The 12,156-nt window shown below is 41.3% G+C and overlaps 1 long non-coding RNA gene across 1 annotated transcript; it reads left to right on the top strand.

Moving 5' to 3' along the window:
- The first annotated feature begins 1,263 nt into the window (after window positions 1–1,263).
- LOC129380793 (uncharacterized) lies at window positions 1,264–9,871 on the top strand. Its single transcript, XR_008608978.2, has 3 exons — window positions 1,264–1,512; window positions 2,657–2,793; window positions 7,879–9,871. It is a non-coding gene; the product is annotated as an uncharacterized lncRNA (long non-coding RNA).
- The last annotated feature ends 2,285 nt before the right edge of the window (window positions 9,872–12,156 follow it).

Raw genomic sequence — 12,156 nt, 5'->3', positions numbered from 1 at the left:
TCACCGTTTACTTCGCTTTGAAAACAGACGCGCGTACACCTATCTTGAAAGTGATCTGCGAAAAGAGCATAGTGCGGCATAAGCTGAGAGCTTCGTGAGCGCTGTGTTCTCGCCGCTTCAGTCGCGTTGAAGCGAGAGCTAGCACGAAAGTGAATTCACTCGCTGCTGCGGGTTCTAGTTTGAAAGGTATCGTGCGGTACGGACTGACGGACGGATGGTTTTTATTTGTGGGTAATTATAGAAATGCTTACGTTATAAAAAAAATCGCAGGGTTCGCGGATGTCGCGATAACAACCAACTCCGTCTTGATCGCCCCCTCCCCACCCCGGGAAAAGGGACACTACGCCTCTACCTCAGTTGAAGAAACGATGATGAAACGTTAACGACAAGAACGGCATTTTCTAACGCGTTGTCCTATGGCCTCCGAGATTTGCGCGCAAAGCTGGCGCGCGCTAACCTGGGGGGCCACAATTGGCCGCTTAATAGCATAAAAAGACAAAAAAATAATGCGAAACGACACAGTTAAAAATTCACACAAAGAACTGATCTTAGCTATACTGTTTGGGGAAAATAAATAAAAAATTATACAGCCGCAACACACGCCACTAAAGCCACCGCCGCCGGCATAACGCGGAACCAACAGTTGGCAACATTCGTTCGCGCTTCAATAGAGAGTTTTAGCCCAGCGGGTTTACGGCCAGCGGAGCGGAGCGGGCGAGCGGAGACGCGACTGCGCATGCGCACCACGCTGAGGCGGCCAGCGGTTTTACGGAGCAGCGTTTACGCCCGCTGGAAAGCACTCCCCAGCGGAGGGTATACGCAGCGCGCGAGCGTGCGTAAGCGCGCGCGGGCGTGTATGGGAAATGCAAGATGGCAGCCGCGAACATGAACGCCGCAGTTCTGCATCGACGACGGCGACTGCGGCGCTGACCCGTACATTAGTACTCAGTACATTATTAACAAATAATGTACTGAGAGCATGTAATATATCTTTATTCGACATTTCTTGCATTATAAAAGCAAGCGTTTTCAAGTTCATTTCTCAGTAACTCCTATTCGGACCACTAGGTGGGGCAGCAGAGCGCCCCGCTCTTTACCCCGCTCGAGCGGGTGAGTGATCCGCCGGGCTAAAACTTTTTTTTCGCGAGCCGCTCCGCTGGCGCAACGGTGGAGACCGCGAGCGGAGCGAAACGTAAACCCGCTGAGCTAAAAGTCTCTAAATTGTCCGCTTCGTCTCCGCAACGAAAGCCGCCATTCTTTCGCGCCGGCCGTATTGTCATAGTTTTGTTTTTCTGCAAGTCCGCGCACGCAGCTCATCGGTAGCTGCACGGGTGCACGGCGTCGCATTGCGACCTGCGGCATTTTCTCGTGTTCGCGCAATCGGTGTGAAAGATGTCGCATGTGAAATATTTGATAGAAGTGCCTCACGTCCAAGTCAAGCCGCCGTACGGGTGTATGGCTGTGTGCCCCGTTCTCGGAAGCGTCGACGGGTTTCCGGCATGCGGATTTCAGGTACGTGCAAATGCGTTTCGCCCTCCTATTGAGCTCCGGAGCAAAGCGTGCAATATTTCATGTGAAAGATGCAGTGCCCGTCATCATGGTGTGAATTTCGAGCGGGAAACGAGAACTGTGGCACTTAGAGCACACCGCGGCTGCTAAGTCAGCGTTGAAATTGTTTTACGTTACCGTAATATGTTGCTGTCTGTCTAATCTGCGGTTTGTGGACAGCTAGCCCATTAACTTTTGCTTGTGGCAGCGATAGGTATATAAATGGAAGCGGTAATAATTTTCGAGAGCAGACAGTTGTTTCGCGCGATGTTTGGTCGTGTTCATGGCGTTATGAAAGCTAGAAAACTAACTGGCTTGATCGTGCTTAGTTCCAACTCTAAGGGGCGTAACGTTGGCGCTGTATATGTTTGTTTTCTGTGCCGCGAGTACCACTTTCATGCTTTTGTTGCATGAGAGTGGTAGCTGCTGCATGCCGTCTGGGCAGAATACAATAAAAGCAATTTCCTCACTTTCATACGTATGCAATGTGACGTAACAAAATTTCCAGCGTTTTATTCGGAGCGTAAATGTCCAGTATAGTTTAGTAAGAAACTCAAATTCTGTCTTAGCTTAGTAGGCGTGAAACAAGTGAAACTCTCATTCCTTTTTGAATTGTTCGCCCAAAGCCCGCAGATGCCCGCAGATGCGTCATCGGGTAATTGACAGTAGCTTCGCTACGTGAGTTGTTTTATGCGCCAATATTGCCCGGTTAAGTATATATCCTGTTAATTTATGCCGACGCTCGTTCATCTTGATTTTAAGCGATTACTATCCCCGAGTACCGGACGATGCCAAACTTGTGAGGTGTAGCAAACGCGGGAAATTCAAAGTGGCGTGGCTGCAAGTTCCTGTTTTTACGTTTCTTGCATTCAAAGCCAACAGACACAGTATCACTGATTTATTTCCATTTCTGCTGTACTTGATCAATCTAATGTGACAACTGCATTTGCTCTTTAATGTTCTCCATTTATGTGTATTCAGCTTGGCTGCCAGAAAATGCTTGAATTTTTTTGAGTATCCAAGTGACGAAATATTTCACTTACGGCCGTGTGTGAAACACGCAAGATGACAAAACTGATAGCAAAATGATGATATGTTTCTTTTATAGCGTTTGGACTCGACTTTTGGTGAGGATGTCGATCGACCTTGGGCCTGGTGACAGCACACCCGACATGGCCAAAGTGCAGCCTGTCAGTTGAGTGCCCCCGAATGGACCATCAACATCGGAAAATGAAACAGAGCCAGGTAGGGGCAATTTTTACTTTGGAACAGAATACTGACAGCTGCCTCTTTTTTTAAGAACTAAATAACATATTTACAAACCCATCCTTTCTCTTTGTGCAGCCTACATAGAATTGTTTTTTGCTTGTTATACAGATCTTCAGAAAGCAGTTCTTCTGAAGCCTTTCTGCATGCACAAATAAATAAAGAGGAGTGCACTTTCTGAAGAAATTTATGCACTGAAATGTGCGTTCGACACACAATGAGATGCAAAATAACCAATAACATTAAAGCGGTAAAAAAAACAAGTTTAAAACATGTTCTAACATCATAACCCGCCTTGGCATATGGATCTAAATATAACAGCAACAGAGGTACATGCAGGGAAGTGTTTGTAAATGTTTGCAAGATATGTACGTTGTCTAAGAAATTGTTTTTACTTACTCGGAGCTTCTTGGTGCCGTGGCAGTGCAGTAAAAGCTCAAAATGATGCCCCTGCTCCTAATAAAGCACCTTTAGATTTTAAAATTAAATTATGGGCTTTTACATTCCAAAGTCACAACCTGAAGTTTTGGGAACCTGGCCTTCTTTAATGTACACCCGAATCTAAGTGCATAAGCGTTATTGCATTTTACCCCCATTGGAGGGCAGCTGCCATGGCCTACATTGAAGTTAGGACTAGCATGACTGAGCAGCATGGCATCATAGTAAGTGGGCTATAACACCAGGTCAAAATGAGAAATACTGCTTAGAACTACCAACTTCTTGGCTCACAAGCACTTTGCACTAAGTTAAAGCAGTATGGAGTACTGACAGCGACCACTTATGTACCAATTTCTTTTTAGGCTGACTGTTATTAGGGTGCGAAGCTTCAATTAGTCAAAACCAGCCTAAATTACAGAACCAGCTCAAAACACGCACCAGGTATAGCTGGATTTGGACATGAAAATGGAGTCAATTCATGTCGCCGAAAATGGAGGTGGCAGTCACACTATTTCATGCATTTTGCCTAAAACATAGTCAATAATAATTAATCAATTTCAAAAATATTCTTTTCAAAAAGTTTTTTTCAAGCATGAAAGGAGGAGCCAAATGGTGTTCAGGTGCACGAGTGGTTAGTTGCATGGCACTTTTCGCATGTATTCACTGGCTTCTTTCAAGCTTGAAAAAAAACTTGTTGCACCTATTGAGCAGTAGAAAGCTGGATTGGTAATTTTTCAGGATGCTCTACAATTTTTGCACTGACACTCTTGCTTTGAATATAATATTTGAACAGTTAAATAATCGTTAATAACTCCTTACCTAATTAGGAAAAATGCAAAAATTGGTTTCACTTCCTCAAAACAATGGCAAACGACATTACCTTGGTGCTGTCCAGCTACGTGGCACTTTTACATATTTAAAGCTTGCACATGTCAGACAGACCACCTGGTAATTACAAGGCATATATAGCAGTGGCTAAGTTGTGTGAGCCAGCCATGTGTAGCGAATCATGCGAAACGGCCATGTTTCTTTGACTTAAGGGCATGATAAGATTTACATGCTCGACACCTTGTATCAGTGGGTTCTAGGCCTGTTCGTAGTTTAGCTGCTACATAAACAATATTTCTCCACGTGTAAGCTCATATGCATCTTTCAAGTATGTTCCCTCATGTGTCCAAAATAAACCATCCTCGCGCTTCCTTCATTATGTCTTCATCTGTTGCTGTGCTAAATTTTTAACATGCAACTGCACAAATTTTCATCTAGTTTTCATATTTCCTCGTTGTTTGGTGGCTTTATTTCTGAACAAGTTGTTTTCGTTAAACCCTGTTGCACACAGCAGTACACAGCATTTCTGCCTAGAGTGGGAATTTTTTTTTTCAGATTGACATTCATACACCTTGCCTGGGCAATGTAAGGCATTCTACATAACACGGCCCTGCAATAATGTTTTATATTGCATTCCAGCATCATGCAAAAGCTGTTTACTTACTAGATTAGAATATGTATAAGTGTTGGAAGTAACAGAACTGGAAGAAGCCAGCAGATAATGAGGCCAAGGAAAGCATACAGGAACATGTTTTAAGTTTTTTATATGAAGTATAGAAATGATAAATTCTAGGTAAATGAAAGTGGATTAAAAGATATCCACCTGTGGGTCAGGAACGGACCCATAACCTTCACATTACGCATGTGATATACTAACCACTGTGGTACTACGGCCGTGTTCGAGCGTCGAGAATCTGAGGGGCCATTGTGGACGGTTGAATGCTGCCTCGGTGGCACAGTGGTTAGTGCATCGCATGCCTAATGCAAATGCTGTAGGTTCGTTCTCCCCCCGTGCCTGTTTTTTTTACCATTTTCATTTTCCTTTATCATTTCTACATTTAAATAGAAAATTACAAATAAGTTTCCACGTGCCTTCCCTGGCATCTTCCAGCTGTGATTCAGAAAAAGTTTGACCCTCAGTATCCTTTCTTCTCATTTGGAAGAACAGGAGCTTCATTTTAAAAATAATGAGTTCACTTTGTTCAGCATCTCAATGTGGTCTCAAATCTTATCACAGCATGTGTATTACTAAGTGAAGTTTTTGTTAAGATGATGATATAGCATGGGACCTAATTAGTAGCCTTTGTGTTCAGATATATGACTAGTCTAATAAATAGGATTTTAAGAAGCAGTTCTAACATGGTCTGATCATGTGTTTAAAAAAACTAATCTAGCATGATTTCAGGTATAACTGTTGCCCCTGAAAAATATGTGGATCATCTGCATTGGTATTGTTTTCAGAGGGCACCAATACTGCTTTGGTTGACGTAGCCTCGTGGAACATGAAGCATCGCTTCTTGCTGAGTCAAGGAAATATCTGCATATCTGAGGTGCATGTGTCATATGCTCGAATGCTGTTTAAAGGCTGCTAATAAGAAAATTAATTCACTTGCCTTCCAGAGATTGCTTCAGTAGTCTATGCTACTCGATCATAAACAATTTACCAGAGTGAACATTCATCACAGTTGGCTTTGCAATGTTTATGCAAAATACCACAATTGCCTACTAGACATGTGACTGCACTAAAACTTGGAATTAATGACCAGTAAGATTTATGGGACAGCAAAACTTGTGTTTATTACTCCAGAACAAAATGCCAGGCACTTCGGTTATTTCTGCCATAGAGTTTCTTACAGTAATTACTAGAGGGAACTGTGGCGCTCCAGTCGTACCACCATGGGAATGAAGGGAAGCACATGGATTTGTCTGATATTCGTGCTTGTGAATTCAGACGTTCTTGTGGCTTCGTATATTATACGCTATATAAATCTTATTGTCGTAAATTTCAGCGCAGTCTATACTCTTCGAAGTGCAGAAGAAGGCGCCAACACGCACAATTGCTATTAATTGCAACGATTGAGCTTGTCTCCAGGTGGCCAAATCGAAAGGCGCCAAGCGTCTCAAGGCACTGGTATGCCCGCGATAACTTCATCAGGGCGTTGCGCTCGCTTGTCGTTACATGCCTCCGTGGCTTAATGGTTTCAATATCAGACTTCTGCTCTAGAGTTCCTGTGTTTGAATCCTGTCGTCGGACGATTTTAATGTTTATTTATTTATTACACAGTATATTGTTGAAAATGACTAGTTTACAAAGTCACAAAGCCGCTTGAAGCCAAACAGATGAAGTTTAGGCAAATCCATGTACTTCCCATAATTTCCATGCTGGTACAGCCGTTCTTGTTTGATCTCCTGTAGACGCTAATGTCAGAGTTACCTCTAGTAATTATTGTATGAAACTGATTTCTGCACCTCACTCTTGCAGAAGCGGCACCACACCTGCTGCGTAAACATGCACTACCTTTTGTCCAAGTGCAGGGAATGCTGTGAACTCGCCCTGTACAAAGCCTGCACTAAGTAAAACAAATCACAACGTGCAGTTGCTGTCACGTTGAACTGGTGGAATGAGTATTGAAATGCAGCACCTCCTGAACTAGTTCAGGAAGTGCAGGTTAATCAAGTGGAGATTATATAGTAACAGAAGTTGAGTGATTCTGCATTACCTTCACGCAATATACTTCATGATACTTTTCCATTTATTTCATCAGTTATTAAGAATCCATTTTGCATTGTTGGACAAAACTACAGAATGCCAACATATTTTCTAGCATTCACTGGTAGCAAACATGTCAAAACTTGTTCTAGTTTCTGGATTGCCGCTCCAACCGTTAACCCCCTAGTTAATTCCGGAAAAATGTACAAAATTTTCCAAATTTTTTACGTACTCAATTTTTCGGTGTCATTCTCATTCTAAAAATAATTACTTCATTGGTCTCTGGTTAGGAATAACACAAAAATAAGAGCTGCTCTTGAGGGCAGTTTTCCCTCAATGCCGACTGTAACTCATCTTTGACAATAACAGCAGCATAACATCGGGCAGAAAGAGTGCGACTCGTCATTGGTGATATTGGTACTACCTGCAGTCACTAGTACAGCTTGGGATCAAGGGTTAAAGGTTGCGACTTCGTTGCTGCCCAATTTTAATTCTGCAGCTGTTACACTTGGGTGTATTGTGTGTATGTACGTGTGCATGCATTAAAATGACTTCACGCTAGAGCAAAGCAACTGTAGCGCAGAGAGGCATTAGTCATCTTTATATATTTGCTTTGTAAAGATGCGCTAAGTTTATCTTTTGCAATATAGACTTGGTGCTCTTTGGCCAAAGATGACCTTGTGCTACTAAAACCTATCAATTAGCTTTTTGCAGTAGCAGGTGCTTATTCCTTTTTCGGGATTGGTGTGTGAGTTTTAATTTGTTTTTCTTGAACTGTGCAATTCCCACTCAGAGGACTGCATGTCATCTGAGGTGTTCCTTTTTCAATCAAGAATGTTGAGGTTGTGGTTGTGAAACTCGATTTCTTGCCTCAAACGAGCTTGTACAAACTGACCAAGCTGATAATTCTACCTGCTTATATATGAAATATGTTGCGGTTATGAACCCTCATAATGAATGACACATAGTATAAAAATTTTATCTATTAAAACAATTTAATGAAATTTTTCATGTTTTTCGCGTTCGTGTTCACTTCTCTACTCTCGTGTCCTGTCTGCATGCCTCACCTCTTTTTTACCACAATGCAGGGGGAAAAGGTTCCGGTAACACCATGCATTCAGTATGGTGGCCCAGACGTGTATGCAAGCAATCTCCTTCATGTGGACCAAGAACTACTCTGCAGTGTCTCGCAGACTTCCATGCGAAGTCCTCAACATTCTCGTCTCAGTGGAATGGCTGCTCATCTATCTGCGTGTCCATCACCAAGACGGCCAGTTGTAAAGCTCCTGTACCCGTTTAAGAAAGCTTAATGATTTTTTTTATTTAGTTTTCACGGTTGGCCGTAGAATCTTAACATTTTTGATGTTTATAACATTTTTACCTGGCACAAAGTGGTGCAATAACTTTAAACCAGTGTAATGTATTTAAGTGATGCTCACTCCAATGCCTATCTGGTTTTGTTAGTGTTTAAGAAATTTGTATGTCTGATGAGGTAAGAGCATTTGAATTTGTCATCGTGGCTCGTTTCAATGAGCTGCTAGGAAAAAAGTCGCAAAACTTATCACACGCCAGTTGTAGCATTTTTGTTTTCATGACTATAGTATACACGTTTCAAAAGATGGAAAGTGGGGAAAAAAACCTGAAGAACATAATCATCCTAGGATTGCCATGTCCTTACAACTCTGCAATGATAATGCCTCATACATCTTGGGAGCACATTGGTCACAATGCCTACAGGTATACTTGATAAGAGAATAGCTTGCACCCAGATTTGCCACACAGTTGATGGCTGATGGCTTTTGTTTGTCATCTTCATGTTACTACTATGTATTCAATATTCATTTAGATGTAAAGGACACTAGAGGCACTGAAGTACCAAATAGCACTTGCATTTCAGGGGACAAAGTGCCCAGCATGCCTGTCACAAAACGTGTTCTAGGGGCTACCTTGCCTCTATAGGTAAATGGATACCAGATGCTCTGTGTACAGTGTAATCTGTGTACTTGTCTGGAGTGCTTGAAAGATGTGCTACGGGCTGTACTGGCACTGTCTGAAGATAATGCATGGTTCTAGAAAGCCTGCAGCTGAGCATCTGCCACCATACTGAAGGAACTGTCCTAATTTTGTTGATGTTGAAATGTAGGAGCTGCAATGAATAGTTGTGAATGTGGCAGTGCTGCCAAACTAAAGCACAAATTACACACCTCGACTCACACAATGCACTCTGAAAGTTTTGCTACGTGGTATCTGTGTTTGCTGCCTGACCTTATGGCACCTTTACGAGCAATCGCAGGTGATTGCAGCTGCTGAGGCTTTATCAACTGGCAAGTTGAAAAAATAATGCTGTGCCACCAGTGTGGCTGCACATTCCGAGATGCAAGCTATCTTGAACCAGGTGTTCGGTAGACAGTACCTGTGCAGCCAAAACATGGTGTTTGAGCCCTATAGGCAACTACGTTCACAACTGCCCACAAGTGTGCTGTCGGAACAGAAAGTTGAGAACAAGCAGCATTTTTACCGGGGTTCAAACATTAGTGCAAGTCATTCTTTCACCAAGGCTGGTAATCATGCATATGTAATGAGAACAGGGCATTTGTTACACACAAGGCGTCATGTGTCAAGTTTAATTAGATCAGTAATCTATGAGATGGAATTATAAAAAGTGTACCTTTCGTTCCTCAGTGGTCTCTTGGAGAGATGACCATTTCCGGCAGTTTAGTTTTGCCTTATGTCTAGATTTGGTGTGCATATTGCAACTATAGCTAACAGTCAGTGCTCTGTCCTGCCCAGTTTTTATGCTGCTTTTGTGATATTTGCAATATTTTGCAGTTCAGCTGCAAACTATTGTCTATAGTATTATATATTGTCTATGCAAGTATATGTCTTTACTATTACTAGTTTTCATGTTCAACTTTTGTGCAGTGCTCACTAGTTATTACTAGCCATGTTTTGTTCACACATGATCTTGGATTGTTGCGCAAAGTGACACGGACACAGACTACAAGCAGACAGGACGAGCGCTAACTCTCAACTAAATATTTATGGAAACGACGAACATTATATATATATATATATATATATATATATATATATATATATATATATATATATAAGTGATTGCAGAAAACCGCAGCATAAGAACATGACAAGCTATGAAGAAATCAGTTAAACATATCAGGAAGTAGGGAAGTCAAAAAAGGAAACAACAAAAAGACACCACTTCAGATTAACACACGTGTTGTGAAGATACTGAAATTCGCATTCTAACAGACAAAGATGCATGGCTAATGCAAGTCTCTCCTAATCTTTTAATGTGGAATGCCTTGATTATTTCCCGTGTGGTTTGACATTTGTCTCGAAAGAATTTTTGTGTCTTCAAACAAAGGTTTACAACCGCAATTGAAACAATGTGATGCTAGATGTGAAGCATTAGGGTTGTAAAGTGAATGTTTGTTTTCTTTTAGTCTAATATTAATGCACCTGCCGCTCTGTACAATGTAAGTCTTCCCGCACTTGAGAGGATACTGATAAACTATACCAGTGTTACAAGGCACAAAAAGGGACACATGTCTAACGCCGCAATTATCTTTTCTGTTTTGCCACCCTGTTCAAGTTTCCTATTTATCATAGGCACATGATAGACAACTTGCAGGGCCGAGAAAACTTTATCCACATCATATGTATTGACCACGTTCCATAAACCATCTGATAACCTATGTATATAGGGCACCACAGCAAACCTTTTTCTGTTTTTCTTGTTTCTTAGCCTGGCCTTTTACCCATTTTAAAAGCTTTTTGCAGGTGAGTGATAATAAATGCACAGGATAACTAGCCTTCTCGAGCCTATTTGTTGTGAAAAACTGTTTCCTATTGTGTGGACATGACTAGCTTACTCAGCTCTTAAGTTTGCCATTACTAATGTCCACACAATATGAAACAGTTTTTCTCAACAAATAGATAGAGAGGCATTCCACATTAAAAGATTGGGAGAGACTTATATTAGCCATGCATCTTTGTCTCTGTTAGGATGCGAATTTCAGTATCTTCAGAACACGTGTGTTAATCTGAAGTAGTCTTTTTGTTGTTTCCTTTTTTACTTCCTTACTTCCTGATATGTTTAACTGATGTCTTCATACCTTGTCATGTTCTTACGCTGCGGTTTTTTGCAGTCACCTATATATATATATATGTTCTTCGTTTCAATAAAAATTTAGTTGAGAGTTAGCGCTCATCCTGGTCTGCTTCTAGTGTGTGTACGTGTCACTTCGCGCTACAATCCAAGATCATGTTACCGTACCAACTCGCCCAACTTTCTATCCTTGTGTTAACATACACACACTCAGGCTTGTTCTTACTTATGTGACCGGTTATTTTTGTACTTTATAATAAGATGCAGTGCTTTTCGAATGAAAACATGTGATAGTTCATAGTGAAATTATTTTAAAAAAACTTTTCCGCTTAAAATTTATTTGAACAAGCCTGTGCCATTATTCGGTGCTTATGTCTTTGTATTGGTATGGTTTTACTCCTTATCTTCCTTTTTACTTTTAAAATGTGCGAACATTATTATGTAAGCATTTCTCTTTGATGAAAAAATAAATACTTATGACATTTCGTCACAAATTTTACAATGATTTTGTTCAATTAGGTAAGCTTAGACTAGCTGATTGTTATCTGATAGCTTAACTTACTATGCCTGTGGGATATTCAATGCAAGCACATGGTGAAAAATAAACTAAATTATTGGGTATAAGCAGGTCACTGGCAGTAAATGGAGCATACATATATTTCGGGAAATAGTGCATGCTTATATATTGAACAGCATGCACAGCTACACATGCTGTTTTGTTCGTAAATGCTGAAACAATATTCGAAGTGGAAGCGCTTTGTTGCACTTTGCTCTTTGGCTTTCAGTGCTACCTTTAAGTCATATATGTGAAAGTACTAGTAGAAGCATCCCGTGGAGATAAATGACAACTTTGATGAATAGAGGTATAAAATGTGTGCTTAAAACGGCAAAAAACTGCTTCATAGGCAAACGTATGCTTCTGTAGTACTGCACTTGTTACCGTCGCCAATCCATGCATTGCTTGCGCTCTATTGCATTCAATATGAGCTACGACAACGAGCTGTGGTGTCTTTCCCTCCTGGTCGAGGTGGTGTTGCGAAAATTTTTGACCAAGTGGAGGTTTTTAATTATTTCTGAAATGCATGCAACCATGCTTTTGGCTGTGTGCTGTTTCCACGGCATTTGTCTAGCAAACCAGATTTTTTTTCAAGGGAATTTTCCACGTCTCAGTAATTTCTCTCGTCGTATTCGAGTGCTGATTGCCGTGTTATAGTTTGTTAACGAAGCTTTCCCTCAA

The sequence above is a fragment of the Dermacentor andersoni genome, chromosome 1 (genome assembly GCF_023375885.2).
Source record: "Dermacentor andersoni chromosome 1, qqDerAnde1_hic_scaffold, whole genome shotgun sequence".
Taxonomy (NCBI): Eukaryota; Metazoa; Arthropoda; class Arachnida; order Ixodida; family Ixodidae; genus Dermacentor; species Dermacentor andersoni.
The sequence above is the reverse complement of the archived record's forward strand: the minus strand, read 5'-3'. Positions and strand labels throughout refer to the sequence as shown.